This window comes from Anomaloglossus baeobatrachus, chromosome 9, assembly GCF_048569485.1.
Source record: "Anomaloglossus baeobatrachus isolate aAnoBae1 chromosome 9, aAnoBae1.hap1, whole genome shotgun sequence".
NCBI lineage: Eukaryota > Metazoa > Chordata > Amphibia > Anura > Aromobatidae > Anomaloglossus > Anomaloglossus baeobatrachus.
This window is the reverse complement of record NC_134361.1, coordinates 34,288,110-34,303,456: the sequence shown is the minus strand read 5'-3', so window position 1 is coordinate 34,303,456 and position 15,347 is coordinate 34,288,110. Positions and strand designations below refer to the sequence as shown.

The 15,347-nt window shown below is 47.3% G+C and overlaps 1 protein-coding gene across 2 annotated transcripts in view; it reads right to left on the bottom strand.

Moving 5' to 3' along the window:
* MAP4K1 (mitogen-activated protein kinase kinase kinase kinase 1) overlaps positions 1 to 15,347 on the bottom strand; it is a 98,783-nt gene that overhangs the window by 24,690 nt on the left and 58,746 nt on the right. The gene's annotated exons all lie outside the window — the stretch shown is intronic.

Sequence of the window (15,347 nt, the reverse complement as noted above, 5' to 3'; positions counted from 1 at the left end):
AAGGCCCCTTTACACACTGCAACATCGCTAGCGATATCGCTGTAACGTCACTGGTTTTGTGACCTAATAGCGACCTCCCCAGCGACATTGCAGTGTGTGACACGCATCAGCGACCTGGCCCCTGCTGTGAGGTCGCTGATCGCTACAAATCGTTCAGGACCATTCTTTGGTCCTTTGTTTCCCGCTGCGCAGCATGCATCGGTGTGTTTGACACCGTTACAACGACATTGTTAGCGACTTAGAACCCAGCATGCTATAGCATCCCCTGCTGTGTGACACGTCCTCAACGACCAGCTAGGTGATTCTGCAGGTCCATATCGCTCCTGCGTCGTTGGCCAGATCTGCCTGTTTGACAGCTGACCAGCGACTTTCCAGTGACCACGGTCAGGTCGGGATCGCTGGTGGGATCGCTAGAAAGTTTCAGTGTCTAAAGTGGCCTTTAGAACTCAATGACTTGACCCAGTGTTGCACATCACAGACCGGAGATCCACATATCATATGATCGCAAACCACACATCATGGGCCCGTGAATCACACATCAAGGGCCCACGACCCACACATTATGGACCTGCAAATTGCACATCGTGGGTTGGTGAACCGCACATCATGGGCCCGCGATCCGTACATCATGGGTTCGCTATCCGCACATCATGTTTCCGCAGTCCGCACATCAAGGGCAGGTGAACCACACATCATGGTCACAAGCCACATGTTGCTCCTGAGCCACAGGTTGGGGACCCCTACCTTGGGGAATAAGGGTTTCAATACTGGACTACGCCATTGTGGATTTGGCATAATGTGACTGGGGAAATCTTGACAATGTAAAAGGGAAGTCCGCCTTAATAGCCTATTTAAATTGATGACTGGGACCTCATTCTCCTACTCTTTTGGGGGCTGTACAATGCTGCGTAATAATGTTAGACGTCTTAGAAACTGGGGTTACTTAAAATATATGACCTACATAGACTAGTGAGGGGCAGAAGGTTGGCCATCAAATATACCATTAATGAGAGACAGAAAGTGCTGCAGTACCATGTTATGGCTCCTTAATGATGAGCGGCTACACCAAGGGTGGGTGCGGACCTGGAGCCTAATCGGGCCCAAAGGTCTCTTTGACCCATATAAAAAAAATCCAGATAATTGGGGGGCCGTCTTGGAGATGTGACACCTGCTTTGGGAGCGATCTATAGTGTTCCACCCACATTCACCTCTACAGATGCTGCTTCTTTGGTTGAACTGGAGAATACTACAATTCCCAAGGTGCCTTGCAAATCTGGGGGAGGAGGAAACAGGACGGAGGGGTGGAAGGAAGCTGAGTCATCTTGGAGGCGGGAAGCTGCAACTCTGGGTGAGGAGAGACTGTCTAAGAAAGTGACAGGAGGCACCATTAGTAGGAGCTGCGGCCTTCCAGGTTTACCACACTGAAGAAGGATTTTGCCTGCTGTACCAACTCCCTCCCAGACATTGAATCCAGACGCCCCAGTGTGGAATAGTCTGAGAGAACAGACCTGCTGCAGACAGAAGTGAGTAGGACATTGCTGTGACTTGTAGTTCTACAGTTTGAGAAGTGTGCTGGAGCAAATTACAAGGCCTTGCTAGAGAGGACTTTTGACTGCACTAACTGGGAGTTTGTATAGGACCAGCCCTGGGGAAATACTGCCTTCATTACTTTAAGTGCACCAACGTACTGCAAGCGCGCCAACGTACTGCAAGCACGCCGACATCCGCAGCAACTGGGGCCCCAATTTGGGACTGTGTCAATTGTGAGGCTGCAGCTGTTAGTTGGTAGATTGTAAGTAGTCAGCAGAGTGTGTGGTGTAGGTTAAAGAGGAAGCATTACCCCTAACCTTCAGGTCTATTACAAAGAGCCCCTCCTGCATTTTTGTAGAATACTGCATAACACTACCTGTCGTTTCACTGTTATTTAATTTTTCCCTGCAATTACCATTGTCATCCTCCTGCAAATAAACCTGTTAAGATTTCTAATCTCAGTTATTGTGAGTGTGTACGGAGCGTGGGTAGGGGTTTCCCGAGTCGACCCCTAGCAGAAGACAAAGACCCTTCTGCATTCCACTAGAGCTCCTAGCAAGATTCGGGTGGAGGCACTGCGTCATATCAAGGTGAGAACTACCGAACACCCTGCCCCAGCGGCAAATTAAAGGGGTGTTACAGTGGAGGCACTGCTGAGATCGATCAAGACAGGTATCGCTGACATGGAGGCTTTAACTGAAGCACAGGTGTCCACATGGTGTGGGGAAAGAAGTATACTTGAAGAACACAGTTTTGCAGTATGCGGTGAACTCTCCAAGGTACCGGATGAAGAAGTACTGAAGGTTGTGAACCAAGTTCATGGAGTTGTCCATCCCAGAGTGGTTGACAGAAGGACTGATGAAGGGAGTCCATTATCAGCAGCTCTAATCACTACTGAGGGGACACTGGATAAAGGGTAATTTCCACCTGTCATAGCTGTGCCATTAAAACATGGACCACATTGGAAGATCACCTGGCCTGTGAGGTCCGAAGCAGGGACATCATCTTCGGGTGCAAGTTCACAGCCTAGGAGATCTAGTCGATGTCTACCTTCCACTCCTACTCGGGACAAATCTGAAGAAACAACCATGATGGTTGACGTGGTAGTGGCAGCCATGGAGAAGTTAGTCACCCAGTTTACAAAATTGCAACCTGAAGGGGCCTACCGTCGTCTGAGAACCTTCTCGGGTGTCACTCCTGTCCCAGCTGGTGAAGAAGGGTATGACACGTGGAGGGATGTTACTCTGCAATATCTGGAAGAATGGCAGTGTACTGATGCAGTGAAGAAGCAGTGAATTGTGGAGAGTCTGAAGGGGCCTGCTATGGAAGTGGTGCAGGCTGCTTGGAGAAGTCAGTCAGAGACAACTTCTAAAGATTACATGACTGCTCTTGAAGATGCTTTTGCATCCCCAGAGGATGCCACTGATCTCCTTTATCAACTCCGAACCACCTATCAAAACTCTGGTGAGAAGATGTCAGATTATCTTTATCAATTGGACAAATTGGTGCATAGGGTCGTATCCAAGGGGGGACTTAGGCCCGAACAAGTTGATCAGTGTCGTTTAGAACAAGTGCTCCGAGGAGCTCTGACTCACAATCCCATTGCTCAACGACTGAGGTGTTGCGACAAAGGGCAGATTCCCCATTCTTTCCATCAGTTGCTTAAAGAAGTCAGACAAGAGGAAGCTCTCCTGGCCGCCAGAGAACAAGTGACCCAGTGAGTGGCTGCTGCCCCTGTACATCTTGAATCCAGCCATCGAGAGGGAGAGTTCTTAAAGGTCATTGAGAGGGAAGGGGAACAGCTTGCCCAACTTCTAGCTGCCCAGGCTCTGAAGGTTGACCAGCTAAAGCAAATTGTTGAGACAGCTGTCAAGAGTCAAAGACCGCCTTTGCAAGTGGCAAGTGATGACCACAGTCTGGTAGAAGATACAAAGCCAGAAGAATGTTTTGTCTGTGGGAGCACCCATCATATGGCTCGCCAGTGTCCGAAGAGGTGGAATTTGAAGAGATCTCGGGACCCCCCACCTAACAAGAAGGGGCAGACGGGAAACGGGAAAGGGGGCCAGTAGAGTCCTATACTGGCCCCCCTTCAAAATCAGAGGTATATTCTACTGCTCCATCTAACCCTGTCCAGTCAGAGCAATTTCCTAAAGGTCTCGTAGGACCAGCACCACATGTACCGGCCTGTATCAATGGGCAGCCATGCACTGTATTACTGGATAGTGGTTCACAAGTGTCCATCATTTTTGAGAAGTGGTACAGAAAATACTTGTCAGACGTGCCCTTGCAACCCCTATCTGGACTTGTAGTCTGGGGTTTGAGTGAAAACAGTTACCCCTACAAAGGATACATGGCTGTCACACTACGATTCCCAGAGACTATAGCTGGGGTGGAAAGAGAGGTTCCCATCATTGCATTAGTCTGTCCAGACACTGATGAAGACCGGGAAACAGTGCCTGCCATAATAGGGACAAATGCCAACCTATTCCGTACTCTTGCTCAGTGGTGTCGCGAAATTGGAGGTAATAGATACTCGCAGGCCCTCACAATCCATCCTGTCTTTTTGGCTGCTTATGAGAAGAAAGAGGAAGAGGAAAGGAAGGAACTACGTCCTGAACATTTTGACCTCTGTTTTGAAGGTAGTGATCTGAAGAAGGAGGAAAAGCAGTCAGTGATAAATGGTATGGTGAAGCGTGCCGGAACCTTCTCATTGGGTGATTGGGACCTGGGCCTTGCAAGAGGAGTGGAGCATCACATCCGGCTGACTGACGAGAAGCCATTTCGAGAAAGATCCCGACGATTGGCTCCCGCCGATATGGAGGATGTTCGAAAGCATTTACGGGGTTTACTGGACACTGGAGTCATAATAGAGTCCAACAGCCCATACGCATCTCCGATAGTGATCGCTCGGAAGAAGAATGGAGCTATTAGGATGTGTGTGGATTATCGCACCCTGAACAAACGCACTGTGCCTGATCAGTATACTGTGCCCAAGATTGACGAAGCTTTAGATTGCCTGCAGGGAAGCCAGTGGTTTTCTGTGTTAGATCTTCGGAGTGGATATTACCAGATACCCATGAGCAAGGAGGATCAGGAGAAGACTGCTTTCATTTGCCCTATCGGTTTCTATGAGTTTCAACGGATGCCGCAAGGAGTGACCGGTGCCCCTGCTACTTTCCAGAGATGTATGGACAAGGTGATGGGAGACATGAACTTTCGTGAGGTCCTGGTTTACCTGGATGATCTGATTGTATTTGGCCACACCTTGGAAGAGCACAACCTGAGGTTATTTAAGGTGTTGGACCGGCTAGAGGAAGCTGGGTTAAAACTATCCCTCGACAAGTGCCTGTTCTGCCAGAAGTCTGTGAAGTATGTAGGACACATTGTCAGCCGAGAAGGAATCTCCACGGATCCAGCCAAAATAGAAGCTGTGATGGAGTGGCCCAAACCCACCAAATTGGGGGAGCTTAGATCTTTTCTAGGTTTCAGCGGGTACTAGAGAAGATTTGTGCCACAATATTCCAAGATCGCAAAGCCATTGACAGCCCTCACTCAAGGGTATCCCCCACCTCGAGGTACAGCTCGCTCCAAGAAACCTGCAACAAAAACCTACTTCAAGGTGAATGAGCCTTTCGGAGAGAGATGGACATCAGAGTGTGATGAAGCCTTTGAGAAACTCAAGTCCTGCTTGACCCAGGCACCTGTACTGGCCTATGCAGACCCCAACAAGCCATACGTACTTCATGTGGATGCTTCTTTTGATGGACTTGGAGCAGTCTTATACCAGGAGCACTATGGCGTCCTGCGGCCAGTCTACTACATCAGTCGTGGATTGTCTCCGAGTGAGCGCAATTACCCAGCACATAAACTGGAGTTCTTGGCCTTGAAATGGGCTGTGGTGGACAAACTGCATGACCACCTCTATGGAGTGCATTTCCAAGTTCATACTGACAACAATCCACTGACCTATGTGAGGACTACAGCAAAGCTGGATGCTACTGGCTATAGATGGCTCGCCGCGCTAGCTATATATGATTTCAGCCTGAAGTACCGACCTGGTGCCACCAACATCGATGCAGATGCTCTGTCCCGCCTGCCCAGGCAGATGGTGAATGAAGAAGAAGAAGCCTGGATTGAGGTTCCAGCCCCAGAGGTGAAAGCTATGTGTCATCGACATCAAGGAAGGATTGCTCAATCAGGGGGCTGTACTACCTTCTTAGGGGCTCCAGAGGAAGCTCTTCCACTATTGTTCTGTCAACTGACCAACGTTGATGCCGGCTCCCTGCCTCAACTGACTCAAAACCAGATTGAAAAGGCTCAACAGGAAGATCCTTCTGTGGGAGTTGTTCGATGGTGGGTGAAAAGGGGCCAAAAGCCTGAGAGGAATGCTCTGAAGACACAAGAGTCTGTTCTCTTGACCCGACAGACTTTCTGGTGGTGAAAAATGGATTGCTGCACCGCGAGGTCAAACGCCAAAATCGAGAAGTTCGTGTCCAGTTGGTGCTTCCTGCTCAGTTCCGTGAGATGGTCATAAGGGCACTGCATGATGATCATGGACACCTTGGGGTGGAAAAGACCACCAGCCTCATAGCAGATCGGTTCTATTGGCCAAAGATGGAAGCTGACATTGAACAATATTGTAAATCTTGTAAGCGGTGTATCCTAAGGAAAACCTTACCTTCTCGGTCCGCCCCCCTTGTCAACATAACCAGTGATGGCCCCCTTGATTTAGTGTGTATCGACTTCCTTTCCATTGAGCCTGATGAAGGAAATGTCAGCAACGTTCTAGTGGTCACTGATCATTTCACAAGATATGCTCAAGCTTACACCACTAGAGATCAGAAGGCAACCACTGTGGCTAAAACCTTGTGGGAGAAATTCTTTGTGCATTATGGGCTGCCAGCACGCATCCATTCTGACCAAGGGAGAGATTTTGAGAGTCGGCTAATTAAGGAGTTGTGTGAGGTTTGTGGGATCAAGAAGTCCAGGACCACACCATTTCATCCGCAAGGAGACCCTCAGCCTGAAAGATTCAACCGTACCCTTCTTAACATGCTGGGCACTTTGGATTCAAAACAGAAAGGAAGGTGGAGTCGACACATAAGTCAATTAGTTCACGCCTACAACTGCACCAAAAATGAGTCAACAGGGTACTCGCCCTACTTCCTCATGTTTGGAAGGGAAGCCAGACTACCTGTGGATATTAGTTTTGGAGTGTCCCCTGGCAATTCATCTGGGAAGAACTACCTGAAGTATGTGTCACAGCTGAAGGAACAATTAAAGGAGGCTTACAAGTTGGCTGATGAGGCCTCTGGTCGATCCGGGAGGCGAAACAAAATGTACTACGACCGCAGAGTCCGGGACCAAGTTCTGCAACCTGGAGATAGGGTCCTCATCCGTCAGTTGGGCCTCCATGGAAAACACAAGCTTTCTGATCGATGGCGTTCAGAACCTTATGTGGTGGTAGAGAAGTTGCATGGCATCCCAGTCTACAGAGTGAAGCCTGAGAAAGGCGGGGGGGGGGTGTTAAGACCTATCATCGTCAGCATTTGCTACGTATAGGACAGAATGTCCGATTCCAGTCGCCACAATGCACCGAAGCCCATGCAACCACCCGATCTCACCGAAGGAGTCTTCGGCCGCCGCAAGCGACCCATCCTGTGGTCCCTCCTGAAGGTAGTGAGAGTGATTCCAGTGATGAATGTGGACCATGCTTCAGATGGACAAGTAACCCAGGCTCTGTAATTCCAGATCATACAGACCAACCAGCTGAAGAAGTGTCCCAAGACGAGTGTGGTCCGGCACCAAACCCATGTTGCGATCAGTCGGGGGAGAGTTTAGAAAATGCAGAGCTACCAAGTGAAGAGGTTGCTGTCATAGAGCCTGAAAGTCAAGAGCTAGGGGTCGATGAGGGGGTCCCTGTCCCTGCCGTGCACACTCGTCCAAAACGGGACATTAGACCCCCCATGATGCTGACATATGACCAGATGGGGCAAGTCACTGAGGTTCCTAGAGTAGTACACCCCTATTCCAACTATGCGTGGCCCTATTTCCCCCCTACAGCTATGTGGCCTGTTAGTGATTTGGGTGTAACTAGTTGTGGTGTTAGTCAGGATGCTTTAACACAAAATTTCCTTCCAGGTGGTGTGTCTTCATTTTGTGCTTGGGAGCCTACAGCGACTCACCAGGGGGAGAGTGTGACACCTGCTTTGGGAGCGATCTATAGTGTTCCACCCACATTCACCTCTACAGATGCTGCTTCTTTGGTTGAACTGGAGAATACTACAATTCCCAAGGTGCCTTGCAAATCTGGGGGACGAGGAAACAGGACGGAGGGGTGGAAGGAAGCTGAGTCATCTTGGAGGCAGGAAGCTGCAACTCTGGGTGAGGAGAGACTGTCTAAGAAAGTGACAGGAGGCACCATTAGTAGGAGCTGCGGCCTTCCAGGTTTACCACACCGAAGAATGATTTTGCCTGCTGTACCAACTCCCTCCCAGACATTGAATCCAGACGCCCCAGTGTGGAATAGTCTGAGAGAACAGACCTGCTGCAGACAGAAGTGAGTAGGACATTGCTGTGACTTGTAGTTCTACAGTTTGAGAAGTGTGCTGGAGCAAATTACAAGGCCTTGCTAGAGAGGACTTTTGACTGCACTAACTGGGAGTTTGTATAGGACCAGCCCTGGGGAAATACTGCCTTCATTACTTTAAGTGCACCAACGTACTGCAAGCGCGCCAACGTACTGCAAGCGCGCCGACATCCGCGGCAACTGGGGCCCCAATTTGGGACTGTGTCAATTGTGAGGCTGCAGCTGTTAGTTGGTAGATTGTAAGTAGTCAGCAGAGTGTGTGGTGTAGGTTAAAGAGGAAGCATTACCCCTAACCTTCAGGTCTATTACAAAGAGCCCCTCCTGCATTTTTGTAGAATACTGCATGACACTGCCTGTCGTTTCACTGTTATTTGCTTTTTCCCTGCAATTACCATTGTCATCCTCCTGCAAATAAACCTGTTAAGATTTCTAATCTCAGTTATTGTGAGTGTGTACGGAGCGTGGGTAGGGGTTTCCCGAGTCGACCCCTAGCAGAAGACAAAGACCCTTCTGCATTCCCCTAGAGCTCCTAGCAAGATTCGGGTGGAGGCACTGCGTCATATCAAGGTGAGAACTACCGAACACCCTGCCCCAGCGGCAAATTAAAGGGGTGTTACAGAGATATAGCACAAGGTTTCTATTACACCACTGAAAAACCTAAATGCTGCCAAAAGGGTCTACAGAACTGAGCGTGAAGGAGACTGAGGAGTTCAGATGATTTTTTTTCTGCCAAATTCAAAGTTCTTTGTTGCATATTAAACATCAATGAGATAAGAAAAAGATTACAACAGCGCCGCCCTGATTCATGGGCTTTATGAGGTATAGAAGTTCAGCTCCTCGAAGCTGCAATACCAGACTTGGCCTACAGACAAGAGTGGCGCTGTTTTTGACAGCCGCAGCTTTGTCTTTCTAATCTTACACAACCACTTGACGTAATAGATGTTCTCCAATACCATTAGTTCACCAAGCAGCAATGAAAACAAAGTATTTTAAAATTGAAAGCCTGACCTTTGCAGATACAGTCTCACATATTCTGTTTACCATGAAATAAACCACAAGACAGCGGTCAGAATTTAGCAGCAGCATAAACATGTCCCTATATGTATGGATGAAAGAACAGTACAGAACAATATATATTTCAAGCTCCTTCACTCTTGAGAGCTGATCACACCAGAAATTCTACCTAACTTGGGTCACTTAAAGGGGACCTGTCACTTGCCAAAAATATGTATTTTTTTATTTTCCGGTGTAAATGCCGCTGTTCTCCTGAATCCGGCGTTGTCTTCCTTTTGTTCCTGCGCCTCTGCATTCCGGAGATATGGCCCCTTCTTCCCTGTAAATAAATTTAGTCTTGTTAGCAAAGTGGGCAACTTCAAGGAAGGTCCCACCCATTTGGCTAAAAATAATAAGTTTGAGTACAGGGAAGAGAGGGCTGTATCTCAAGAATGGAGAGTCGCAGGAGCAAATTAAAAACATCACCGGATTCAGGAGAACAGCAGCATTTACACAACTGCATTTTTATGACCAGTTACAGCTTCTCTTTAAAGGGTGTCGCATAACACTCAAAAAATCATATTGCCCAACTGCCGATATCTCCAACTGTCCCAATCATTCACATAAAATCCTGGCAAAAAAAAGGAATTGTCCCAGGCTGAAAAACAGGTGAGGTATATTAAACTTTGCCGTGAAGTTGATGTTTTGGGTGGGTCAAGGGCCAACCCAAGGATAGTGCAGGGGTGGGATTTAAACACTCCTGTGTTACAAGCTATAAGTATGGTATTGATGGAGTCCATTCTGGTACGGTCTTCCCAGATGAAGCAGCAGTTTGTGATGGTGTCGTCTGCTGGGACAATAACAAAAGCATTTGGAGGCCATGTGGCACCTCATCAAGAGCTGTTTGGGGTTCCCTTTACAATCTCAGCAGGACGATGCTCATCTTTTGTGGTCTTCACTGATCCATCATTCTATATTGCTTAGTTGATGTTTAGGTTTTTAGACTCAACCAGTGTAATCCTAGAATACATTTCTTTGAGAACATTTTTGTTCAACTTCCTCTTTAACTAATTTTTTTTTTCCTAAATTGCATTTAATAAAAAATCTTCCATAAAACTTACCATATATCTAAGACTTGGTTCACGTTATGTCTCAGCCACACATTCATCACTGTTGGGTGTTTTGCCTGAAACCCTTGAAAAATGGATTTCGATTGTGCTCCCATGGAAGTCATAGACTTCAATTATTGAATGGGGTGTAAAACGTACAGGTTTGGACTTTGAGCTTTGATTTTGCCATATATGAAGGGCTGCTGATAAGTCTTTGGCTTTACCCAGAAAGAAACGAGATAGGATGATGAAACTTTCCATTTATTCCACATACTCTCCACTGATGTCCCATCATATTCCAAGTTCTGTAAGCTGAGCAAAAAGAAGGATTTTGGCTGTGCCTCAAGCCAGGCATCTGTAGCAGCCATGGCATTGGAAATGGTGTGAAATTTGGTACACTTGAGGTGTTTCTTCAGGTTTGGAAACAGATGATAGTCGGAGGAGCTAGATCTGGTGAATAAGGTCGGTGGTCACCAGCTGGAAGCCCAGCGCTGCCAGTTTTGCCGTGGTGGCTTGTGCAGTGTGAGCGGAGGCGTTGTCTTGCAGGAACAAGATTCCTTTGGACAACTTGCCGCGACTTTTGGCCTTCAGAGCTGCCTTCAGTTGGTCCAGAAGTTCAATGTAATACCTTGCAGTGATGGTGGAACCCTTTTGAAGGTAGTCCACTAGCAGCACGCCCTCCAAAATCCCAGAACACAGACGCCATCACCTTAGTGGCTGTTTTTTGCACCCTGAACTTCTTTGGACGAGGAGAACCACTGTGCCTCCACTCTTCTGACTGCTCCTTGTTTTCAGGGTCATACAAATAAATCCAGGTCTCATCCATAGTGACCAGTCGATACAGGAAGTTGTTATCAGTCCAGAAACGCTGACAAATGGACCAGGAAGTTGTCACTCGCTGCTTCTCTGATCTGTTGTCAAACATTTGGGGATCCACTTTGCAGATCGGTTCCTCATGTCCAAATGTTCATGGATAATGACACAAACACGTTCCCGGGAAATCCCCATGATGTCTGCTATTGCTTTAGCTGAAATTCGTGGATTCTCCAGTATGAGGTTGTGCACAGCATGGACGATCTCCGGAACAACAACCACTCTCGGGCGTTTGAAGGCAATGGCTCCATCAGGGGCAAAGATATCGCTGGTGCAACCACATCGGGGCCCAGTGGTGGGGGGTAGCCTGCCGATGCCTGATGACTAGTTAAGATGGGTACGTGTCCTCGGACAGACATTCAGCTGCATTGTATTGTGGTGCAGGCAACTCGCCTACTCACAGTGCTGCAATACACACCACCGGCCAATCAGAGGCCGGCGCGCCCGTGACTGTGGCGTCTTGCACTGACGTCGCTTGCATGTCAATGTCAGCTGTTAACTCCAGCTTTGGCTGTAGAAGAGGAGCACTTTATACCAGGAAGGGGACCAGGATGTGACACTTTTTACCAGGAAGGGGACCAGGATGGGGCACTTTATACCAGGAAGGGGACCAGGATGGGGCACTTTATACCAGGAAGGGGACCAGGATGGGGCACTTTATACCAGAAAGGGGACCAGGATGGGGCACTTTATACCAGAAAGGGGACCAGGATGGGGCACTTTATACCAGAAAGGGGACCAGGATGGGGCACTTTATACCAGAAAGGGGACCAGGATGGGGCACTTTATACCAGAAAGGGGACCAGGATGGGGCACTTTATACCAGAAAGGGGACCAGGATGGGGCACTTTATACCAGAAAGGGGACCAGGATGGGGCACTTTATACCAGAATGGGGACCAGGATGGGGCACTTTATACCAGAATGGGGACCAGGATGGGGCCCTTTATACCAGAAAGGGGACCAGGATGGGGCACTTTATAGCAGAAAGGGGACCAGGATGGGGCACTTTATAGCAGAAAGGGGACCAGGATGGGGCACTTTATAGCAGAAAGGGGACCAGGATGGGGCACTTTATAGCAGAAAGGGGACCAGAATGGGGCACTTTATAGTAGAAAGGGGACCAGGATGGGGCACTTTATACCAGGAAGGGGACCAGGATGGGGCACTTTATACCAGGAAGGAGACCAGGATGGGGCACTTTATACCAGGAAGGGGACCAGGATGGGGAACTTTATACCAGAAAGGGGACCAGGATGGGGCACTTTATACCAGAAAGGGGACCAGGATGGGACATATTATTACCAGAAAGGGCCCAGAATAGAGGACATTATACCAGGAAAGGGCTCAGGATGAGGGACATTACACCAGAAATGAACTCAGAATTAAGAATGGGGGACATTATATCAGGAAGAGGGACATTATATCAAAAAGGGGCCAGGATGTGGGACATCAATATAAAGGGGATGAACATGTGTCTTTATAGAACCAAGGGGCCATATATCTGATTAACAGGTATGTGGGGGACGAGGTCCCTATTTTGCTGATTACCTGATAGCATCCTCTCCCACCCCCCACCCCCCAATTCATTATAAGACCCTGATAATGTATTTTTATACTCCCACCCCCTAGTTGATAATGATGCTATCAGGGATGTAGGGGGGGGGGGGGCATAGGACAGGGAGTAAAGCTATGAGCACATATTGAGGATTTGCAGCAGAAAATAACTGCTGATGGAGCGGTATCTGACCAGAAGGCCAGTCTGCCAGCTCCTCGATTAGAAAAAAAGCTGTTCCATCAGCACTCATGAAATGTTATATCTAACATTAGAGGACACTATAAAATAAAGACAGGGCGATAAATAACAAAAACAACAAGCAAATCCAATATGTAAGGTACTGGGATGTACATAATAAGTGAAGGCACTATGTAATAAGGGACGACAGTATACATTATGTATGAGAGGAGACTATGTAATATATATATATTATATATATATATATATATATATATATATATATATATATATATATATACATACAGTACATAATGTGTAGCTTGGTCATCATAAAAGATGGCGGAGGGCAAACATGTTTTGCACAGGGGTCCCAAGCTGTCAGTGTCCGCTCCAGGTCAGGGGGCACAACAGAATTCTGTTTTTGTGTGTGTTTTTACACGAGAACCCTGACGGAGCCTCAAACATGTGGTCGAAACATAATCTGAAAGTAGCTTTACATGTTCTACCGTCTCTGCAGCACAGCAGCGCTGGGGCAATGTGCCACACTAATTATCTAAAATAAGACATTGGTGCAAGATTATTTAGGGCATGACAAATACCAGCGTCTTTACCACATATATTTTTGCATATCTTTTCAAATCAGCAAAAAGTTTTAATCACACAGTGCAAACAAAGGCAGTGTTATCACAGTACGTGGGTCCTAAACGCCATAAAGTCATAGGAAAGGGTTATTCCTGTGACAGTGATGTCACAGCAAAGGGATAATGCACACAGTGATGTCACAGTACAGGGATAATACACACAGTGATGTCACAGCAAAGGGATAATACACACAGTGATGTCACAGCAAAGGGATAATGCACACAGTGATGTCACAGTACAGGGGTAATACACACAGTGATGTCACAGTACAGAGATAATACACACAGTGATGTCACAGTACAGAGATAATACACACAGTGATGTCACAGTACAGGGATAATACACACAGTGATGTCACAGTACAGGGGTAATACACACAGCGATGTCACAGTACAGGGATAATACACACAGCGATGTCACAGTACAGGGATAATGCACACAGCGATGTCACAGTACAGGGATAATACACACAGTGATGTCACAGTACAGGGATAATACACACAGCGATGTCACAGTACAGGGGTAATACACACAGCGATGTCACAGTACAGGGATAATGCACACAGCGATGTCACAGTACAGGGATAATGCACACAGCGATGTCACAGTACAGGGGTAATACACACAGTGATGTCACAGTACAGGGATAATACACACAGTGATGTCACAGTACAGGGATAATACACACAGCGATGTCACAGTACAGGGGTAATACACACAGCGATGTCACAGTACAGGGATAATACACACAGTGATGTCACAGTACAGGGATAATACACACAGTGATGTCACAGTACAGGGATAATACACACAGCGATGTCACAGTACAGGGATAATACACACAGTGATGTCACAGTACAGGGATAATACACACAGCGATGTCACAGTACAGGGATAATGCACACAGTGATGTCACAGTACAGGGATAATGCACACAGTGATGTCACAGTACAGGGGTAATACACACAGTGATGTCACAGTACAGAGATAATACACACAGTGATGTCACAGTACAGGGGTAATACACACAGTGATGTCACAGTACAGGGATAATACACAGTGATGTCACAGTACAGGGATAATACACACAGCGATGTCACAGTACAGGGATAATACACACAGCGATGTCACAGTACAGGGATAATGCACACAGTGATGTCACAGTACAGGGGTAATACACACAATGATGTCACAGTACAGGGATAATACACAGTGATGTCACAGTACAGGGATAATACACACAGCTATGTCACAGTACAGGGGTAATACACACAGTGATGTCACAGTACAGGGATAATGCACACAGCGATGTCACAGTACAGGGATAATACACACAGTGATGTCACAGTACAGGGATAATACACACAGTGATGTCACAGTACAGGGATGATACACACAGTGATGTCACAGTACAGGGGTAATACACACAGTGATGTCACAGTACAGGGATAATACACACAGTGATGTCACAGTACAGGGATAATACACACAGTGATGTCACAGTACAGGGGTAATACACACAGTGATGTCACAGTACAGGGATAATACACACAGTGATGTCACAGTACAGGGATAATACACACAGCTATGTCACAGTACAGGGATAATACACACAGTGATGTCACAGTACAGGGATAATACACACAGTGATGTCACAGTACAGGGGTAATACACACAGTGATGTCACAGTACAGAGATAATACACACAGTGATGTCACAGTACAGGGATAATACACACAGCGATGTCACAGTACAGGGATAATGCACACAGTGATGTCACAGTACAGGGGTAATACACACAATGATGTCACAGTACAGGGATAATACACAGTGATGTCACAGTACAGGGATAATACACACAGCTATGTCACAGT